Source organism: Podarcis erhardii, assembly GCF_964252035.2.
Source record: "Podarcis erhardii genome assembly, chromosome: 3".
Taxonomy (NCBI): domain Eukaryota; kingdom Metazoa; phylum Chordata; class Lepidosauria; order Squamata; family Lacertidae; genus Podarcis; species Podarcis erhardii.
Genome location: NC_138507.1, coordinates 69,978,263 through 69,997,727, shown reverse-complemented (window position 1 = coordinate 69,997,727; position 19,465 = coordinate 69,978,263). Strand labels below are relative to the sequence as shown.

The 19,465-nt window shown below is 42.4% G+C and overlaps 1 protein-coding gene and 1 long non-coding RNA gene across 6 annotated transcripts in view; both read right to left on the bottom strand.

Annotated features, from left to right (window-relative positions):
- TULP4 (TUB like protein 4) overlaps nucleotides 1-19,465 on the bottom strand; it is a 110,312-nt gene that overhangs the window by 37,596 nt on the left and 53,251 nt on the right. The window lies entirely within an intron of this gene.
- On the bottom strand, nucleotides 3,133-18,973 carry LOC309338690. Its single transcript, XR_014155024.1, has 4 exons — nucleotides 18,366-18,973; nucleotides 6,083-6,174; nucleotides 4,397-4,493; nucleotides 3,133-3,182 (listed from the first exon to the last, which is right to left on the bottom strand). It is a non-coding gene; the product is annotated as an uncharacterized lncRNA (long non-coding RNA).

Below are 19,465 nucleotides of genomic sequence, written 5' to 3'. Positions count from 1 at the left end.
GCAGTGTCAGTTTCACTCTGCAGCTTTAAGTGAATTCTGCCTGCTAGCTAACAAGGGCATCCCACCATATAGCTAGCAATGTTACACAATTTTGTCAGGAAGGGAGAGATGCACTGTCTCATGGGCTGCCTCTGTTTACAGGAGAAGCAAGGAAACGATTGCAATATTGTTGCTATGAACTGTTCTGCAGTTGGGCGGAAAAGCTGCCAGAACAACTCCATCCCACATATGCATAATAAGCTCAAATTATGCATTTCCATGTATAACAGCTCTTCTCTCTCCCCACCCTCCAACACCACACCATGCCTTTCACTGTTTCCTACAGGCAGGCAAATACTACCATCACCCCAAAGTAACTGCCTCCTCGATCCCTGGGGTGAAATGAAGCCACACCATGACAGCACATACCCATGACATCCACAACAGTATCAAGGAGGAGGTGAAGAAAACATCTTGTTTACTACCTAGAAAAGCACAGCATGAACTTGATTTCTCTCTCTCTCTCGAATAAAACTCAATGCCTGCACAATTCCTACTTGCTAACTATGGTTGTGGGTGGCTGGGCATTTTGAAAAATAGAGCCTTTTAATACCTGATAAAAGAGAAAGTAATGGGACATTTGACAAATACAATAAAGAAAACCGCAGGGAGGAAATCATGCAGAGATTATAAGATACTCACTCAACTCATGTTACAATCCTTATCTGATACCAAAAGAAGCCAATACAATCAACCCAAGGATGTCATAACATAGCTGCTCCATAAAGGCCGATTCTTGTAATATTTGCTTATTTTTCAGGCAGCATGTAATTGCCACCTGCTGAAAAGCGTCAGAATCTAGACTCTAAAATGCCAAGTCTTGCCAGTTCTAAACTGGATTGTTACAGATACCTGGTGCCTTTTCCCTGCGTCCTTTCTTGGTAATGAAGTATGAAATCAGTGGTAGACCTCAGGATCTCAAGGATTTCAGGGATGACCTGACCATTGCCAAAATTCAGTGAGCCCCTTCCCCAGCCTCTCACCTTCCATTCTACACCATATTCATGGTGCCCCCGGGGCTCTGCAATGTAATTCCAACTCTGATGGAATTGAGCGACATGACGGCAGAGGAAATCTATTAGAATGATCTATCTGTAGTGTCTAAAGGCTGCATTGTATCAAAGAAGGGCAAGTCTGATTCACACACAGATCTAGCGTGCATGTTCCATGTGCGGTGGAGCCCAGCAGTGGAGCCCCCCTCCCCCCCACTTTGGACACAACACTTTATGTAACCAAGGGCCTGTGTGCATAAATTTGCATGCAAGCTTGTAGTTAACCCACTGCTTTTAAAAATAAAACAAACAGGTATCAGGATATTGCATGGGCAGAGCATACTTCCTTACGAAAGCGCCCATGTAGGCTCCAGTTCATACAAGATATTCCACATGCAACGTACAGGCTGAAGCCATTTAACTTCTACGTCAGCCACTTTTCCTCTAAAGTTGTAAGAGCCTCTTACAAGCCCTTTCAACAAAGCAGGTTCCTCAGCATACAGCACACCAGCAAAGCCATTACTGATTATTTGATCACCCATCCATCATTAAGCATCACTGCAGGACCACAAAACTGAAAGGAGGGTAAGCCCCAGCCCAGAAAGAAAGTGGAGTAATTCAATAATAGATATTATTATTATTATTATTATTATTATTATTTCATTATCCCTTTTGTGGTGAAGGGGTGGAAGTGGTAGATGTATTACTGAAAAAGACATGTGCTTAGGCTGAGTCAACGTCAATCTGTGTCAGCCAAATAACTACAGGACAACAGATGGCTAAAATGGGTGTTTTTCAGAACGCCCCCACAAAATTAGCATAAAGTACTGTCCCATAGCAGTGAATTGAGCAGCATCCAAAAATCAACATAGATTTTCTACAAAACACTCTTCATACAGACATAAATTCTGTTCACTTGCCATCATCTGCTCTACTCAGTTCCAACTGAACGGTCCAATGGATGGGATTATTGACTCCCCCTCTCCCAAATTCTAAAGAGAGATTTAATTGAGATGTACAATGACACATGTCCAATGCTATTGCCTATTGCAGCCTCTTTCTCTTCTCTTAATTCAAGTCCGGGAGGTCTTTGCCGAGATTGCTTGTTTATTTCATCCTTCTCATAATTAATAGCTATTCTTTCTTTAGATATTTGTATTAGTTGCAGACACTTTCTGAAGCAGATTCCAGTTTAAATGTTCTTAATAATTCTCCATCTTTGACTATATGGACTAATTTGCATAGCCCATCTTAAACATGGATTATTTATTTATTTATTTATTGATGCTAAAATAAGCTTATACGTGGTTTATATGCATATAAACCAATGACATCAACATTAAAACATTAAACTCCTGAATTTAAATACACAATAAAACAAGCGTTGAAAACATTAAAATATAAACATCATCTCTATATCTACATCTATGTATCTACTGTGTAGCATTTAAAGCAGGGTCAATAGTTTTGTGTGGTGGATTGGCTGTCTGATCAGTTGGCCATGAGCCCAGTTCACTGGCAAGCTTCTTCTAAACCAGTGTTTCCCAACCTTGGGTCTCCAGCTGTTTTTGGACTACAACTCCCATCATCCCTAGCTAGCAAGACCAGTGGTCAGGGATGATGGGAACTGTAGTCCAAAAAAAGCTGGAGACCCAAGGTTGGGAAACACTGTTCTAAACAGTGTGGGAAAAGGTCCACACTGAGCTCATCATGTGGTCCTGATGAACAGCTCAGGGCTGATTCACCTGGCTTGTTTCAAACTGGGCTGACCTTTTCTATATCACCTGTTATGAGCCATCACAAAGCAGCCAGCCAAATGCATACCCTTAACCCGCCCCCCAGCACCAGAACTTTTGTGAGCTGCTTTGCTCAGAAATCCCAGAACAAACCTGCTTGTGCGATGAGCCTCTGCATGTGACCAATCTGACTCCAGCCAAGCAAATGTCAATTCAGTTTTAAAATAAATCTCTATAAAGCCGTTCTACTGTTCTACACAATACACAGAATGTCACTGTAGAATTGTGGGCTTAAAATCGCTTCAGATTTCAGGTGGGAGGGTGGTATCTTTAAATGCCCCCATGTGTAAATCCCTCTGTGTGCATGACAGAAAGAGGACTTCTCTGAATTCTTCTCCTTAATCTTCTGGTTTAACTACATGGAAGAAGTTCAAATGGCAATGTTTAAAAATATGACTACCTCACTCTCATGCACAGTCTCTGCAATCCAGAATTCCGCCATCCCAATCTTTTACTTCATTCTGCAAGTGTAGTTCTGCTACACTTCAGTGTCAGGAGAATCAGCCTTCCAAACAACAAAACCAAAAGGGATCAATATCTACACACACACACACACACACACACACACACTCAAACTTTATAAACTTTCCCCGTCAAGCTTACGCAAAAAATAAGCTTCCAAATAAATTATTTGGACTTGCTTCTCACTTTCATTTTACAGTGGTACCTCGGGTTAAGTACTTAATTTGTTCCGGAGGTCCGTTCTTAACCTGAAACTGTTCTTAACCTGAAGCACCACTTTAGCTAATGGGGCCTCCCACTGCCGCCAGAGCACGATTTCTGTTCTCATCCTGAAGCAAAGTTCTTAACCCAAGGTACTATTTCTGAGTTAGCGGAGTCTGTAACCTGAAGCGTATGTAACCCGAGGTACCACTGTATATATTCTGTTTTCAGAGGCAGCATCTAAAGACATCACGGAGGAAATGCTGCAGGTATGCGCTCCCAATGGTGAAGAACAAACTGCCTTCTGCAGATTGTCTTACAAAACCTAATCATGACATGCGATGGGAAAAGGTGACTTGCAAATGGCTCAATGAAATGAGCAAAACCGTATGTTCCAAAATAATTCTGAAAGGAAAGGGCAGTGGGGAAGGAGCCTGAGAATGTGAGCCAGTAGGAATAGATGGAAAATATCTTCTTAATTTCCCTCCTGCCATTTTCCATTGGCCAGTGAAGACCTTTGTTTTACTGGCAGGCTTTTGCTGCACCATCTTAGGTAAAGGGTCTGTGCTGAGGACTGGTTTTTATCTGTCACACTTGTCTTCCTTGCATTTTACTGATAAGACTTGTTGTGATTTTCATCCATATCATCTGCCCATATCAGTATCACAGCCAGATGGGTAGGGTACTATTATTATTATTAGTAGTAGTAGTAGTATTAGTAGCATTATTAGTAGTATTAGCATTTAAAAGCAGTACTGCCTCTGATCATGGAGACAGAGCATAGTCCTCATAGCCATTTTATTTCTAGCAAAGTCAGTCTCTTATGCTGCAAATGCAGAGGGCATACGAGAGCATCATTTAAATGCCGAGTCATTCTAAACTGTCACAAACACTCACATGCCTTACTTCTTCACTTTTTCCTATTGGCTAAACAAGTTTGAATGCTCAATCAAGGCTTGTCAATTCTCCTGGACTTCATTGACTGGGAATCATTTATCAGCTTCTGCACAAAAGCAAATCGCATGCATGAAAGACAACACAGAATATATTATCCTTCAGGAAACAGCATTCATATGTTAGAGGAGTGGTGGGGGGGGGTATCCTTTAATGACCTTAAACCACTGGAAGCAAAGGAACAAAAACTGTCACCGACAAGTTCCACTCAGAGTGACAGCAGTGCAGTTGCTTGCAAACCCCGAAGGCCGCACTGGACAATGGCCTCCAGTTGAACTCATATTTCAGACACTTCCTCTTATGTTTATAGTTTTACTTTGGGAAGATGAATTATTCTGCCAATTACTGTCATCTTTGGTTTCTTCCTCTAAAGACCAGATAATAAATTATGCACATATTATCGCAACATGGGAGATAAGGAGTTTTAAAGCTAAATGCTGCAATTAAAACACGTTTTAAGAGCTATTTGATTAGAAATATTTCTTGGATTGTTTGCTTTTTCCCTTTGTCCTCCCCCTCTGGAAAAAAATTCAATAAAAATGAGATTTCTTTATTCACCTCAAGGAGCCATCTACTGTGGAAGTTGAACAGAAATGAAGCTTTAGTGACCTATTTATGATCAGAGGTTATGATGTTGAATATTACAGAAACAATTCTATTTCAGCTGGTCAGTGGGATTAATTTCAACCTAATAAATAATCAAAGGTGTTCAGGTTGTGTGACTTCTTCTGTGAAACCTTTTTTTATTTACCCAGGCTTTTTAGATGCCTTGATTTTATTTCTGTCCTATCCTGGCCTTTCTGACTGCTGTGCTTTTTTGACTTCATATTTATTGTTTAAGGGTTTTGGCATTATTATTTAGAAAAATTCTGATTTTGCATATTTTCCATAGGTCTTTTATTGGTTGTTTGTTTGAGCCGTTTTGGGCACAAATCTTCATGGAAAAGCCTGGTATCCATTTTGCCAAGCCAACAACAAAGAAAGAACTGGATAATTGTGGCTGACTTGTAGCAGAATGTGATCACAAAAGATAGCCGCTATCCTGTTGTAAATTCTACAAGCACTGAGTTCTGTTCAGTTATGGGTTTTCCTTCAATATCTAGACCAGACTGGGGGCTGTGGGAGCAGGAAGAGGAAAGGGAGAGGATGTCCTGTCTTAATTGGATGGCTTCATCAAATATAATCCTCATATACCCCATTGTCAGGGTTGTTAAGTGGGTAACATGTCAGGATTGCCTATGGGGAGCCCAGTCCAAACGAAGGTTACTGGATGGCTTTGAGTAAGTGACGACAGTGAGAAGAAAGGCACTGTGTACCTCGCAGGGTTGTCATGAAGGCAAAATGGGGGGGGGGGAATGAAATTAGAGACATGGTCATGTGGTTTAGGCAGTTTCTCTTGTAGGATTTAGCTTTGTGCTCATAACCTGTCATCTTTTGCAGCTTTCCCTCTTGGAAGCAGGGGAAAAAACTCATTCCAACTGCAGAGTAGAAAAGTGGAAGACATTTCTTTTTTCACAGTTATGAAGAGCAAATCAGCTTACTGCTTTGCAAAGGTGAAACGTGTGTGTCAGTTCATCATGTGTTTACTTTCCTCTTGTAGCAGAAAAAAGAAAAAGGCGAGTTATAAAAGTATGAAACCTGTATATTTCAGTAGAATCCTGAAGGGGATTCTTTGGAGTGAGATATGTACATATTTCCTGCCTCAGAACAATGGCTTGACTCCTGAGCATCTGGAAAGTGACAGAGGGAAAAACCTGCTGAAAGAATGAATTATATTTAGACAAGTGAGACCATACCTTTCCTCTCATTATCCTCCCAGTACTATTTTCCTCCCTCCTGTCATGTTTTTTTTAAAAAAAGCCATCCCCCAGGCAACTGGCTGCTCCCTTTCAGGCGTTCAGTAACTCAGACGAACTGGAAAGATGCGCCAGGGAAGAAGAAGCAAGTTTCTGTGAGATTGTCTGAGAGAATTACTACCATATATACTCGAATATAAGCCGACTTTTTCAGCACATTTTTTATGCTGAAAAAGCCCCACTCGGCTTATACTCGAGGTGGGCGGCGGCGGCGGAAGGACTAGCGGCCTGAAAGGAGCCATTTCGGGCTGATTGTTCTTCCTCCACTGCTGCTGCTACCACCAGGTTTGATGTGTGGTGAACCGGCTTATACTCGAGTCAATAAGTTTTCTCAGTTTTTTGTGCTAAAATTAGGTGCCTCGGCTTATATTCAGGTTGGCGTATACTCGAGTATATATGGTATCTTAATAAAAGGAAATACTTGAACAGTTTAAAAGCCTATAGAATTGTTGCCACTTTCAATATGGCAGTAGCTGAAGTTTAGAGCTGGAAGCCCAACTTTACAATTTTGATGTAATTCTTTTGCAACAAAGAGTCTTGTGGGACTATCCTTAGGCCTGATTCAGAGGCTGGGGCAAAACACTGCAGCTAGAATGTTGACAGGAAGAGATACTGCTTAGAGATTATTGTGATTAGGTGGCAGATACATTGACAAATACTGCTGCTGCCACTGCTACTAGCTAACAAATAGATTACGGCTTAAGTTTTCATGGACCAGAATCTGATCCAGCTTCACAATCCATAGTTTAAAAGTCGCTTTAAAAAACAAAAGAAAAAACAAAAGAAAACCCTGACCCCTTTGTTTTCAACCAGCCTTGGGTTTATACAAACATAGTGCTAAACCTTGGTTCTTTGAAAGTAAATACTAACCACGTCCTTCTGCTGGCCAGACAAAACAAGGAAGGTGGGCATCAAGCCCAAGGCTTCACTCATCTCATTATAGCGAACCGAGTGTTAAACTATGGCTCAGCATTACATGCAAGCCAGCCGCACATCATTCCATTCCTGTGCACTTTTAATTCAGCCCATCAGTTATTCCATAACAAATATTCCACAGAGCCTCATAAACCACCACGGAATATTTGGAAAGTGGTCTTCACTCAGTCCTCTGCATTGCATATTTTGTTTTTGTACTCAGATGTTGAATGATCCCACAAGAGGCACTAAAGGCCACCAACCTGGATTGCTTTAAAAGAGAATTATGACAAATTAATGGAGGATGAGATTTTCAGTGGCTACCAGCCACAATGACTATACTCTGGCTCCACAGTCGGAGGCAGTATGTTTCCATAGGTATCATCCAAAAAACATTTTGAGTCAAATCACACTTGCTTATAAGCTCTCTTCCTCTCATTCACACACTACATATACCTTAAATATAGTACTAATATCATCAGAAGATTTATGAATTTAAGCACCCAACAGAAACTAAAAAAAAATCACTTATGTATGTAGCCTACTATAAAAATATTTAATAGTAGAAAAACCTGTTTTGTTTACAAAAACACTCCTTATAATCAGAAATAATCAATTTCTATCTCCCTTATTTCCAATTCTTGCTTAATATATCGCATGACTAAGTTCAATTTATTTAAAGACTCACTGGAGGTAGAGCATAACACTGATGTTAATTTTATCAGCCCTAACTGCTCCCATCATTTCCAAATTAATTCCTGTTTGATTGATGCTTGTTCTTTCTTCCAAGTCTTAGCATATAATATTCTTGCTAGGGCGAGGACATTCAACACCTGGGTTTGAAATTTCTCAAGAGCTACCACACATTGCGATTAATTTAAAAGGCATAATGAGAGGAAAGTAATTAGACTAACCTGGAAGATTTCTTTGATCATATTTATAGCCACTGACCAGAAGCTTTTCACCTTCTGGCATTTCCATCAGATATGGAGAAAATCTGCCTACACTTCTTGAACCAGCATTTACCTTCTCTGGTCTTTTCAGCCATCTTTAACATTATAGCACATACCATGGGGTCAATCAAGTTTCCTGTCACATCCCTCCACCCCACATGTTCTCCTCCTGCACGTGAAGAACATAGGGAAGTGCATTATACTGAGCCAGAACATTGGTCCATCTAGCTTAGTACTGTTTGCATTGATTGGCAGTGGCCTTCCAGGGTTTCGGACAGGAGGGTTTCCCAGCCCAACCTGAAGATTCCAAGGATTGTATCTGAGAGCAGCGGCATGCCAAGCATGTGCTCTACCACTGAGCAGAGTCTTCCCCTGTAGCTAGGATGGAAAGGATCAGTTCCTTCACAATTAGAAGGCTTTGCTAATGTGCAAATTAAACCACACAGCATACAATGACCAGCAATGGGGTCTCAACATTTTGTAATAATTTGCCTTTATTAATGTTATGATATGGAGGAAAGATTAGAATCTGTCAAGTGAATTTAAATACAATAACGGTCTTAAAAGAAATAAAAATAATACTTCCAGTCACACTTTAGAGACCAGCTAAGTTTGTTATTGGTATGAGCTTTCATGTGCATGCGCGCTTCTTCAGATACAGTATCTGAAGACGTATGCATGCACACGAAAGCTCATACCAATAACAAACTTAGTTGGTCTCTAAGGTGCTACTGGAAGGAATTTTTTTATTTTGTTTTGACTATGGCAGACCTACACGGCTACGTACCTGTAACTTGGTCTTAAAAGAAAAACTAAACAACTGGTTTGTACTTTGAAAAGACAATAAAGATCACACACTCAGACACACACACAAATAAAAATGCATCCTATCATTAAAGCAACAGCTTAACTGTATTAGTCAGAAATCTAGTCGAGCCAAGCTATTTTTTTCTTTTGTACTATACTATTTTCAAAAATAAAATATACACAAGCTTTCATCACAACATCTGTGACACTCTCAAACTCTTCACAATGCTGGTTTTGGAGGAATGTTGCTCCTCTTTGTAGGCAGAGAGAGTTAATCACAATCTTTCCACATGTGCTAGACTTGTTCTATAAAAGTCAGAGGCCTGTGGGGTTTTTCATGTCTGCATGTAGATCAGCAAAAAGACTAGCTGTCCCTCCACCAGGATTTCATCTGTGAGTTTCCCTTAGTTGTGCTCATGCCCTACAGCAGCTTCTGGAGACAGCTTCTCTACAAACCCAGATTATGATGAACCATTAAATGGTGCAAGTTAATGAAAGAGGCACTAACTCTGTCTCTCTACCCACTCCCAAAAACTCAGAATCATAACCTCAGCACTTGATAAACATGGTCAGTTTTTCTACATCAATGTGATAAAGCTATTTGTATATAGAATAGAATCATAGAAGGGACCATGAGGCTCTAATCCAACCCTCTGCTTTACCAACTGAGCTTTTCATCTTCCCTATTCATGGAGAGAGAAAGAGGTGGGTAGGACTTTCTTCTATCCTGCATCCAACTGCTCAGCCTACCTCTCTCCAGAGCGAGTGCCTGAATGGATTGCACCAGCAATTCTGGCCCCATAATTCCTTTTGTCTCTTTGTTCATAGTTACGTAAGTGCAAATGTCAGCATAGTTCCTATGTCACTTGAATGAACTGGAGAGAGCAAAATCAGCAAACCCAAGTCCTACCCCAAACATCATGCGGATGTAACATGAAATGACCTACGAATGTGCATCCAGAGCCTTTGAAGAATGAGTTTTCTGCCCTAGAGGTTCTCAAGGTGGCAACAAGAGTTATGTTAGACTATTTCTACTTACCTACCATTCCCAAAATAGCCCTGATCACAGGGTTATCTTTTCCCACCCCCACAGATATTTTAAAAAAAAATAAAGAAAGAAAGGGCAATGCCTGGGGTAAGCTGGCATTTATTTTGAAGGCCAGCTGAGGCACCATAGAGTGTTATATGGAAACAGAAAGTTCCTGGCAGAAGATGTAGACCAGAGAAAATGAAAGGCCTGGGGAAACTGCCACTGGTTTCACTGGCTCTGACCCACCTTTATGCAATTAGACAGCTAATGGTGCACTGGCCACGTCTTGCCAATTCAGTGTGGGCTGGATGAGCATCATGAAAATGAGCATTGAGATGCACGTTTTCATCTGCATCAGCTATGCAAGTGGAAGGCTGCTTCTCTCCCCTGCTGGATAGATGAAACCTATGGTGCTTACAATCATGTCTTCCTTAAAGTCATGGCCCAAATAGCATCCTTTCCCTTTGAAAACCCTGGAAGGATCATCAAATGCCATTTTTCAGCTGGCACTGGTTTTCTGCCAGTCTGCTGATCAGATTTGTATATTCATGGGGCCAGCACAGTCGGTACAGGGTGCATCATCCATAATGTTGGTTCCCTACATAAAATTGCATAAAATTATAGCCTTTGTGCCTATGCTTTTTCGCCAGGTACCCAACTGTTTTCATGCTCTGGATTCTCTGAGTTGAACTGATTTCTGACATGTTCTGTGAACAAGCTGGCTGCGTATGGATGCTATTTGACATAGTTATATTAAAGGATACTGTTTTGCTTTTAATCTGATTAATGTGCCTTGACAGTTGCCCCATGCAATGCAGCAGCATTTTTTTAAAAGAGCACAATCATGATTCTTGATGCTGTGATGCCTCCTGCTGCAACAGCAAATGAAATGAGCTCAGGTACTCTGTCAACAGAGGAAACCAAATGCCAATGTTTTTTAGTAAAAAGTCACGCAAGTTGTTAGCAATTTTGCTACCACTTCTCACAGAAAACAAGGCAGGCATTTTATGTTTTTTTAAAAGAGCACATTGCCACACCATGTACAAACCTATGCAGCAGCTTATTTTAGTTTATTTTAAAGGCAGAATAACCCTGAATGAAACTAGATGTCTGAAGGAAATGGCAATACCTATCACAGGGTGATATCACAGGGTGACGCAGGTGGCGCTGTGGGTAAAACCTCAGCGCCTAGGATTTGCCGATCGTCAGGTCGGCGGTTCAAATCCCCGCAGCAGGGTGCGCTTCCGTTGCTTGGTCCCAGTGCCTGCCAACCTAGCAGTTCGAAAGCACCCCCGGGTGCAAGTAGATAAATAGGGACCGCTTACTAGCGGGAAGGTAAACGGCATTTCCGTGTGCTGCGCTGGCTTGCCAGATGCAGCTTGTCACGCTGGCCACATGACCCGGAAGTGTCTGCAGACAGCGCTGGCCCCCGGCCTCTTAAGCGAGATGGGCGCACAACCCCAAAGTCGGACACGACTGGCCCGTACGGGCAGGGGTACCTTTACCTTTTATCACAGGGATCCGTAGGTAAACTGTTCCCTTCAGAGGAGATACCAGTGGAGAAGCCTAGTTCAGCTACTGGTGAATCTACAGGTGGCAAGCAGAGCTGTTGCATAACTGAATCAGAGGAAGAGTAAATTTCTCTTACTCAATTTGAGCACCATCTTAGACCATGAAGATAACCCAGCTTTCACCAACCTGAAAGCTCCCATTACAGCCATGCTGGGTAGTTGTAGTGCAAAACATTTGGAGGCCATATTGTTGTCGAAGTCTGGCTTAAACCTTCCCATGTCAGCAGTTTCTCCCCTGACATGAAGAAATGGCTCTCTTAGGCACTTTTCTTCCAACCACAGCAAAATGCATCTAGACACCCTCTCTTATTATTTATTAAGATGATAAGCAGGGGTTGACAACCTAAGACCCATGGGCCACAAGCGGCCCATGGGGGTCATTTAACTGGCCCACGAGCTGTCCCTGAACCGAGCCACCCGCTCGGCAAGTCCCCACGCGCTGTGCTAAACCAGAGCAGCGCAGTGCGGGGACTCACTTCTGCGGCCCTGGAAATTGCGTCTGTGCAGATACAGACGCCAGAAATTGTGGGCCACAGAGGGATCTCCGCTGGAGTGAACCTGCCCAGGCGAGGTAAACCTTGCCAACCCCTGATGTTGAGAATAGAGGGGAGAAACAGAGGAAGCATTGCACACGTTTCCACTGGTTTTCTTCTGCCTTTTTTCCACTGCTGATAGATAACTTGGGAGAGAGCCAGGTTCCCAGACAGATCTTCTGTCAAATATCACGTTTGCCTCATGAAGAAACACAGGAGTCAACACTGGTTGTGTAGCAATGGTGGGAGTGTTGAACTAGGACAAGGAGGGCACAGGTTCAATTCCTCACTTAGCTATGGAACTCAACAGGTAACCTTGTGACAGTCACAATTCCACAGCCTAATCTACCTCACAAGCTTGTTTTGAGTATATTAATGGTGGGCACGGGTAAACCATTACACAACTTTCAACTCCTTGGATACAAATGTAGCAAACAAACAATCCCCCATGTAAAGCAGAGGAACCGAGCTTCTGATTTAAGCGTGGATTCTCCACCCATATTGTACCATAAAACTTCAAGAACAGAAGTGCAGGACCTTAGGTTCATCAGCCAAGAAGCACCATATTTCTCCTGGTGTGGATGTTATTGCAGTTGGCTTACTCATCTAAATATTTGCATATGCATGCACCATAGCACTGTGGAGGGGTCTCCTTCTCTTCTGTACTTTGCACAAGTAACCTAACCAAAATAATGTCTGTACTGGCTCACTGGATCCGCCCCCCGGCAATGTCATGAACCTTTAAGATTGTATCTAGTGCTGCCAGTCCACTTGTGCAGTCGAATTTTCCCCATATCTCCACTCCCCATGCTTTTCAGGCCCCATAAAATCTGCTCCAAAAGGTTGAGAGACACTCTGGAATATACTTTGAGGGTGCATGGGGGAGAGGAGAGAAAGGGGAAACCCTGTTGCGCAAGCAAAACCCTGTGCATCTCACATTAAGCACAGTCAAGTGGGTTTTTATTTTAACTGTTCAAAGTGTCTGCACACCACGTTTCCAAGCAGAGCTCTTAATTCCTGTGATTCCTTTTTTAAATTGTAAGCAGAAAGACAGCTACGTCCCCAACATGATATTCTGCGTTCCTGCAATGGATAGGTAGAAGCGTCATGCTATCTATTATAGAAAGGCAGAATATCATGATGCTTATGATGGATCTACGAGAGCTTGAACATAGTGCTAAGAGAAAATTGGTGTTTTAAATCATTCAGAGATATCTGAACAGTATTGAACCTGTAATGTATTATCTTGGGTTCCCACATCTAGAAGCACCACTTTAAGTTAATTTTTCATTTACAGTTTTTTGAGAGGACATCATCAATAATTCTTAAACCACGGGATGTATACTTCAGTGATTCTGTGAGGCACTTATTTTATATCATAGCAAGACTAACTCAAGTGTCAGATTATATTATATTACTATATTAAGCATATAAACATTTGTTTACCTATAAACATCTAAACATTTTAATTTTGAATACTTTGGTCACAGATTAACATTAGCTGCACAATTCAAAAAATGCATCTTGACTACTTGAATACAAGAAATTGACTTATCATTAAATAAATCCACAGAATCAAATGCCTAGTTTTCACTGAATGTAAGGGTGCCTGGGCACTATATTCTAGACCAGGGGTGGAGAACCACATGCCAAATGTGGCCCTTCAGGAGAGTTGACCCTCAGGTGACATCCCACACTTGCTCTGCTTCACACCTAAACGTCTTTGCCTGGCTGGAATGTGTCCCTGAACTCTGATAATTCCTCTTTATTGCCTGGATGGAGTAAAGAGAAGAGAGTGTGCAGCACTAGACCACTGTAGAATAGCAATTTTTGTATTTGTTGCTATATCTACTTTGGCATTTGGCCCCATCCATCAACGGCATGTGGCCCTTGGAAGTTGCCCACAAAGTAATGTGGCCCTTAGGATGAAAAAGTTTTCCTAGCCCCGCTTTAGATTGCCGTTTAGGGTGTATATAATTGAACGCTCCTCCAGATGAAAAAGTCTCTTTTGAGGAACCGTTGGAACTTCATATTTTGTTGGACTTCAGCTTCCATGAACCCCAGTCAGCATTGCCAATGGTCATGAGGTGATGGCAATTGTGGTCCAACAACATCTGAGGGGCTCCAGCTCCTCCATCTTTGCTCTACAGAAAAATGTGGATTTGAGGGACGAGAGCCTTCTCCCTCACATGCTACCTTTCTATGTGGAAGGAATTTTGTTCAGGGGACAGGGGAATCTAGAGCAGCTTTCAGTCCTATACGCTCCAAGCTGCATGCTGAAGTGCTATACCCAAGACCCAGATTTACCACATCAAGAATGCTTGTGGGGCTGGCCTGGCCCTGTTTGTCTTTTCCCTTCAGGTTCAGAGGACTCCTCCTCACCTCCAGCACCTGACAAAAAGGAATCTGATTCCTGGCCCCTAACAGTTTCCATCTTAGGCAACAAAACGCCTTGGGCTGGCCCTGCTGAATACTCAGTAAATAATGTAATATTAACACTGTAGGAAAGGGAGGTGTGGGTTGGCTGCCAGCAGCAGTGTCCAACTGCTCTGTTGCTGCTTCTGACATGAACAAAATGTGGTTTATCAACCTTGCTCTACTTAGTTATGGCTAACTCCAGAGAGGAATGTATATTCTTGAGACCATTCAAGTTATTTTTGGCTGCCATTGTCAAACAGCTTTTCCTTTCAGCGCAGCACAATTTACTTAGGCTTATTCAAGACCTGGATATGCTGATGCGGCAAAATAAAATAAAAAAGAATAAAGGCAGCGATTATTTTTATACAAACATGTCTCAATAGGTGATGACCGCTCAAGTGTGGAGAAACATCAGTGCTGGGTCAATTTTCAGGAGGGCAGTCTGCAAATGCACAATGGCTGGTCTTGTGTGCAAAAACCACAAGCAGCGGTGAAAGCAGATACCTGATCATTTTAAATAAATCAAGGTAATGCAAAAAAACAAAAAGGACATTGAACCATAGCAGAAATTACAAGAGCAGCAATATGGCTTGCTGAGTATTCCTGGTGGTGGTTGTTTTAAAGCTGTCACTCAACTGTCAAGTGGGGGAATGCAGTTCTTTCATTACAAAAATGACATTAATGAGCTGTGTGTGCGATTCTCATGTTTTTAACCATTTTTCCAATTAAACTATTTTCTGTGCTGGTGAACGGCTTGTGAAATTGTCTCTCCTCTGAAATAAGTAATGTACACAACTGCAATGTGCTTTTGGCATTCTACAAAAAGTGTGAAGCATTTTCAGGTCATTGCCCAGTCCTTTGTAGATTTCTCTAGTTATTGCAGATGATGTTATATTCTTTCTTTAATGTTAATATTACTGAACTTGTTTCATTTTTCCTGTGAGCTGCCTTGGGATTTTTAATGAAGGGTGGTATAATGGTGTTTTAATTAAATAAATATCTAACACTTAATGAGGGGCTGGTTGAGCATCCATTTCTTTGGTCACCCATACTTGTTTCCTTCCTTCTCCTCCTCTGCCGGCCACTTCAACAGAATTAAGAGGAAGTGGCAGCAAATGTTTAATACCCCTCTCATGAACTCCTATACTCTGATGTAGCTCAATAAAGCCTCCTAGAACTTCTGGAAATCTCAAAAGAATGGCGAGTAAGCATATCCATAAACTATGAGCAAGCATATCCTGTCCTTTGTCTTTGAATAAGCATCCAGGAGATATACCGTATTTTTCGCTCTATAGGACGCACTTTTCCCCTTCAAAAATGAAGGGGAAATGTGTGTGCGTCCTATGGAGCGAAGATGCCATAGCCCCGCGACCCTCTCCCGGCTGGAGAGGTGACGCGCAGCTATGGCAGGAGCCTCTATAGCCGCGCGTCACCTCTCCAGCCAGGAGAGCGCACGCGGAGCTAAAGAAGCCATAGCCCCGCGACCCTCTCCCAGCTGGAAAGGTGACGCGCGACTATGGCAGCAGCCTCTCCGCTGCGCCTTTCCGCTGCTCCCTGACCTGCTCTTTGGGGCTGGTGTTGGGCTTCCCCCCGCCAGCCCCAAAGAGCAGGTCGAAAGGCACCAGAAGCCTGGAGAGTGAGAGGGGTCGGTGCGCACCGACCCCTCTCGCTCTCCAGGCTTCCAAGGTTGCCGCCTGAACGCACCTTAAGCAGCACCTTGTTTTAGAGCGGGAAAACAAGAGGGGGAAAATTCTCCCCCTCTCTGCGCAGCGCCTCCTGCCGCTTCGCTGAAGGGGCACTGGGCAGAGAGGGGGAGAATTTTTTTTTTCTTGTTCTCCCCCCTCTAAAACAAGGTGCGTCCTATTGTCCAGTGCGTCCTATGGTGCGAAAAATACAGTAGCTAGTTTTCACAATGGTTCAACAGGACTGAACTGGTTAAGACCTTTAGTAATGTAAGTTCAGAGTCCTTCGGGAGGTGGAACTAGCCTCACAGTAATTTTCTGATTGGCCAAAAAGGCCCCTGACATCACAGATGGAGCAAATTTCATAGTAGGGTCAAACAACAATTCATCTTGGGAAGGAAGTTGGCTTCTGCTGGTCTCTTATTCCTATCCATATGTGAGACTTTACTCTCTACTTTTGACTTCATGGAAATGTCCAAAGATGCTGACTCTCAGAAGCTCTCTTCTACAAGGAACTCTGCATATCTTCTGAATCCCAAGAGCCTGCTCAAGCAGATAGCATGGAACTAGAGCTAGACTGGCTTTATTAATATATTTGAATGTGGCCTTCCCTCTTCTTCCTTTCCACATTTTTCCTAATACAATTAATCCAATTTGGACATTTGGCTTTGTTAAGTTTTAAATAGCAAGCAGCTATTTACAAACTGTTCCTAGAATGTGATGGTAGCTTTGTCAATGTTATTTATTTATTTATTTATTTATTTATTTATTTATTTATTTATTTATTTTTACACTGCGGAATAAAACTAGCTTTTTCCATGTGTCTGTGATTCTCTTTGATAATAATGTAGTTAATCCCATATTTGGCTATGATTATATTATATATTACCAGACAGAGCATTCCACACTGCAAGAAAATGCGGAATAAAATAAATATAAAGCAATTATAGTTAGAAATTAAGCTTCAGGATAAAACCTAAGTCGTGTGACCCTTTAGCAGCCCTTTGATCTATGAGACCAAAAAATTGAGTTGCAAAATGTACATTCAATAGCCTCCATTTGTTCTCATTCCCTAAGACTGAAGATGTGACACAATACAGTATTATAACAAAGTTCTCACATCTGCTGATGTAACCACAGTCTTTCATATCAAGTATTTCTAGCTTAGAATATATTTAATGACAGGCTTTATTTATACTTGGAATGTTTAAGGTTTTGACTTCTTTTTTGTTACCAACATCTGACTTTTATTGACAATTTTAAGGTATGTTTTGCATTCTATGTAAACCACTTAGAGGTTCTGACAATTAAGCACTATTAAAAAGATGACAACAACAACAACAACAACAACAACAACAACAACAACAACAACAACAACAACAACAACGTATTCTGCATGAGCCCCACTGGAATGAATGGAGAGCTGAGCAAGAAAAAATTATTTTGAAACACTATGGCCACATCAACAGACATAAGAGCTGTGTTATACAATATCTGGCATTTTTAAAACCTCGGTGAAGAAAAAGATTGATGGTCCATTTCTCAAATAAAATCATTAGTCTCATAGATTTCTAAAGGAACGTCCAAGTCTCATAGCTTTCATTTCCATTCTGTAAATTAATTCCTAACTGTAATTTCTTCCAGTTATTTTTGGCAGAACCTCCTAAGATGGAATGTTTTGTTTCTTTCTTCTAGCCCAACCCTGTCTAAGAGGATAATCTTGAAAGCTTGCAGCTGTAGTTGATTAAAGCAATTAAATCTTTTTTTATATAAAAAAAAGCAAAAGGTATCCCCAATTAATTGTGCAAGCTGTTTTTTTTAGAAAAAATATTATTTAAATGCAAGCTCTTATGAAAGGTGCAGGTGGCAGGCACAACCTGAGAAGAGACGTTTCCCGGTACAGTGGTACCTCGGGTTAAGAACTTAATTCGTTCTGGAGGTCCGTTCTTAACCTGAGGCACCACTTTAGCTAATGGGGCCACGCAATTTCTGTTCTCATCCTGAAACAAAGTTCTTAACCCGAGGTACTATTTCTGAGTTAGCAGAGTCTGTAACCTGAGGCGTCTGTAACCTGAAGCGTCTGTAATCCGAGGTACCACTGTACTTTCATTTATACAGCATACATAAGGGAATGTCTCTTCCAAAATGGCACTTACTGCCTGCAACGCAAGGGTGGGCTAACCTGTTTTAGGCCCAAGGTCCACAATCATTCTTGGCTAACTCTCTGGGGGCTGCATGTCAGCTGTGCATGTGGCCAACACACAGACATATTCTCACATGCATGCACACCCTGTACACAGGCACACAGTCTCCCCCACTTCAACTGACTTTTGCATCCCTCCCTATTCTTCAGGTGACTGAGCCAACAAGCAGAGAGGAGGCGATCTGCATCCCCACTGCAGTGCTGAGCTGGGCAGCTGAGGTTTAAACTGCCAGTATGGGGATGGAAACCACTCCATCCCAGCTTGACTCTAAAAACAAAGGCATTATGCCTCTTTGTTCAAAAAACTAACCAACAAACTGGAACTGACACGGGGACAAATAGAAGAAGACGCCTTCACCCCGGTCTGGTTATCCTTTATCACATACACAGCCCAACAAGACAACAGCAAGAACTCGTCAACAGCATTCGAATCAATCTGGCTAACCTGATCCAAAAACACGCACACACCCCACTCACACACGAAAACATAGTTCACCACAGCCAACCAAAGACAACCAACCACACCCCAGGCCGCCCCCAACCTCTCTCACAACCAAAGGAATGCAAGCGAATAGTAAAGAGAACCCACACAAGTGACGCTGACCGAAAACCCACATATATACTAAGTCAGGGGTAGGCAACCGAAGGCCCGTGCGCCAGATATGACCCAATCGCCTTCTCAATCCAGCCCGCGGACAGCCGGGGTATCAGCATATTTTTACATACTGTATTTTTCGCCCTATAGGACGCACTTTTCCCCCTCCAAAAATGAAGGGGAAATGTGTGTGCGTCCTATGGGGTGAATGCAGGCTTTCGCTGAAGCTTGGAGAGCGAGAGGGGTCGGTGTGCACTGACCCCTCTCTCTCTCCTGCAGGGCTCCCTAGGCTGCGGATAGCAGCCTGCTTGGCCGGAGCACGGGGCGCACTGAAGCAGAGTGCCCCGCACTTCGGGAAGCTATCCTTAAGCCTGGGGAGCCCGCGGGAGTTCCCGCGGCTGGGGGGGGGATAATTTTTTTATCTTTATCCCCCCCCCCCCAAAAAAAACCTAGGTGCG